The 3,567-nt window shown below is 39.8% G+C and overlaps 1 long non-coding RNA gene across 1 annotated transcript; it reads left to right on the plus strand.

Moving 5' to 3' along the window:
* The first annotated feature begins 1,131 nt into the window (after positions 1-1,131).
* Positions 1,132-2,526, plus strand: LOC117186455. The gene is made up of 2 exons (XR_004471532.1): positions 1,132-1,728; positions 1,977-2,526. It is a non-coding gene; the product is annotated as an uncharacterized LOC117186455 (long non-coding RNA).
* Positions 2,527-3,567: the final 1,041 nt, after the last annotated feature.

The raw sequence follows: 3,567 nt of genomic DNA on the forward strand, positions 1-3,567 counted from the left end.
TGGGGCCCAAAATCGAAAAGAGCGATAGTAGCTGAACTTGCATACACGAACCCTCCTAACAGCGAAAGTGCCAACCACCATTTCCCTCGAATTAACATAACAGTAGTCGTATTCCGTCCGGTACGCTTAGGGATGTCAATATCTTCCCCGCGCTTGTTGGGATGATGGGGACGAATCTGTTGACGAATTCATATTGAAGCTGTGTATACCTGTCTGGGCTACTATTAGTTCTGTTTCTAGGTTCTCTTGTCTAGGATCTGTGCTCTTGTTTCTTGATTTGCTCCTAGTGATCGGGACTCTTTTGTCCTTGCCTAGTTTCGACATTAACCTGCTTTTTATGAGAGTTATTTTCCTATTGTTCTATTTCTACCCCTTTCTTTTAATGTAGTATAATTTTTAAAGGATTATGATGTCGATTCTAACGTTATTTTGTTTTTTTTTTATATCACGATTTGTGTAAAGTGTGAAATTCTAAATTACAATGACAATGTGTGTAAGACAGTTATCGGATATAGTGTGTGTATTATAAATAGTTATTGGTGGTTGTGTTTTTTTTTGTTTTATATATATGTGTGTATGTAAGTTGATTGGTAGAGTCTTATGTGTCTTAAATTAAAGAAGGTTTTTTTTTTGAATGGTTTTAATAAGAATCTGTAAATACAACAACAACAACAACAACAACAAAAACAACTCACTCCGCAGCCTGCAAGTTGAGCCGCACAGATGCCGTAGTCGACACAGACACGGATCTGGAGAGCGTGCTCTCTCTAAGCAGGACGGAGGAAGAGAGCCTTCTCCGCCGGAACCAGGCACCAGCTCCCTGCGTAGGGAAGGGCCGAAGCGTTCCAAGGAGGGGATAAAGGCCAAAGCACAATACAAAGCGGCCCTCAACATCAAATCCGGCTGCAAGGTAAAGCAGACATCACCCATAAGGAGAAGGTCAAGCTAGCCTGCGCCGAGCAGCGAGTAGAGGAGGGCCGGCTACATTACGCTCAGATGCCACAGATAAGATCGTCGAATGGCGAATATGCCAATAAGGTGGAGGAGATGATGGCCACCAAGAGGCAACGCTCGACTGAGAGTGCCATTAAAGACACTCCAGCGAGCAAGCGGCAACGCGGGCCCAAGAGGCAAGAAGCCAGCGAAACCTTTCGGTTTCGAAAGGTTTCGATGTGATGTAGTATGTGCATATATTGAGTGTACACTGTATCCAACGGTTAACAATAAATATATCAGCAACACATTGTTGCAGTACACAAACAAAACCATTTCAAGTGAGCAATATGATCGCCGCTTATGCGCTAAGCTAAGTCAGCATTCCCACGCTGACCACTTGAAGCATATATATATACACACATATGTACGTACATACGGCTCTTGACCTCTCGATTATGCTGATAAGATAAATATGTATGAAGCCGCTCCGCTGTTGGCGTAACCGGCAGCGCAGCTATGCGGTCTGAGTTATAAGAATAAATTCAATAATGACATTCTAAAAACCGAAGTCAAACGGCACAGACGTGCCAGTGTTATAATTAAAGTAGTGACATATTACATGGCGACCGTGAAAAGTGTCACGAACATGTAGATGTTCGGAAACAAAAATATATTTAAAAAAAAAATACAATGAGCCGGCACGAGAGCGGACAACAACAGGAGAATTACCAACAGCAGCTGCAGCAGCAGCAGTAACATCTAAAAATTAAAAACGAAACGGAGCGAAACGCAGTAAGTAGAGTGGTATGTGTGGCAGAAGAGGCGGCGTAGTAACACGCCTAAGAGCCAGAAAGGCCAAACTGCTCAAACTGCTAAATAGCAACGAGAATTTGCTGTGGAGCACATCTGTGACATTACACACAGAGCTCGATCACATCAAATTGTTGCTAGCAGAAAATAAAAAGAGCCAATGCACACAACCACCTACACTGCAATAAAAAATGTCAGTAAAATATTAACCATAACTCCACCACCCCAAGCGACAGAAATACCAAAGTCAAGGAAGACCTGCCCGAACGACTGCGACGGACCTCTATACTCGCCGCATTGCGAGTACACCTGTGCAGCCTGCACCGGTGCCCCAACACAGAAGCAGTAGCAGCCTGTGCAGCCAGCACCGGCCTCGTCTAGCACAACAAGCTAGACCCGGAGCAGTGAACCGACAGCGCTTCCTAGAGCGCCCACCGCCAAACAAAAATTTTTTCTAAATGCACTGCGATGCATAAAATTTAACTTTAAAATTTAAAATTGAAAAAATTGAGCGGAATAACATCTGCCCAATTAGAGTGAGGCCTGTAAAGCCACACAAGCACTAGGCAGGAAATAATGTAAAAAAAAAAAAAAAAAAATTAATTTCAAAAATTAACAAAGAATTTATACAGTAGTATAAAAGAAAAAAAAAGAAATTTGTTTTGCATTAAATTATAAACATATGTCACAAACAAAAAAAATAAGTAAATTTGAAGAAATATTTGAAAATTTTGACAAAATGGGTTTAGTAGATGTAAAATCGGTAGATTCGACAGCGAATGTAATAAACAAAGTCGAAGTCAATAACACCGACCTAAAGTTAATAACAATACTTGTTGCTATTATTTTCATTATAATCATAGGACATCTATTATATAAATTGTATAAACTACACAATAGATGCATAAAGAAACGCTATCGAAGATGACCTGGACAAAATTTAAAACCAATTTATAATAGTAACAAAAATTGTCTAAAAATAAAAGAAAAAGTCCAAAAGAATACATGAATAAAAATATATCATTATTTTGCACATTTTAATAATTTATTTTAAAATGAAATAGAATGGCAAAATATGAATGCCGCATTAGTTAAAATAAAAGAAAATTTTGATAAATCATACATGTCGGGTCAAGCAGCTTAAATATTTTTAATTATTGCCAGTGCGGCCCAAAGGAAATGCATTTTGGTGTTGTCGTTTCCAATGCCCCCACTGCAAAGATTATTTGCTACCGCATATGCGCATGCAGCGGAATTCTTTCGTCTCCTTATGTCGCAATCTCTCGGACTCGGCTAAACAGCGTCCCCGAGCAGCTCTTACGCTCTCGGGCTATCATACGCTCTCGCTCGCGTCTAAGCTTGCTGCATAGGGCCCGGCAATTTGGCCCGTCAGCCCTTGCATGGGCAGTCTTGAGCTAATCGTCGCAGCTATTACACTAACATCCTCGCATCAATCGTTCGCCCCAATCATCCCCATATGTACATACGCGATAAGTTGGTTTACATATGCAAATAAATTGTGAATTATAAACAGCCTCTCGACTTTCATTAACTTCAAATTGCAACAGTTGTTAAAAACGCTTAATAGCTTAACAATACAAGTGTCTAGCACAAAATAGGAATATTTCAAACGAAACTATAAGGAGACACGCGACAATATTAGTTGCATGTTTTAACCAAGTTCGTTCCCTGATACACGGCAATAAAGAAAAGTTAAATACTCAGCATTGGTCGTATGTATCAAGACTTTTGCATAGATTAAAATCAAATTTAAATAGCATTAAATCAAAATATTCACTAGACATAATTATACCTTCGATT

The sequence above is a fragment of the Drosophila miranda genome, chromosome XR (assembly GCF_003369915.1).
Source record: "Drosophila miranda strain MSH22 chromosome XR, D.miranda_PacBio2.1, whole genome shotgun sequence".
In the NCBI taxonomy this organism is placed as follows: domain Eukaryota; kingdom Metazoa; phylum Arthropoda; class Insecta; order Diptera; family Drosophilidae; genus Drosophila; species Drosophila miranda.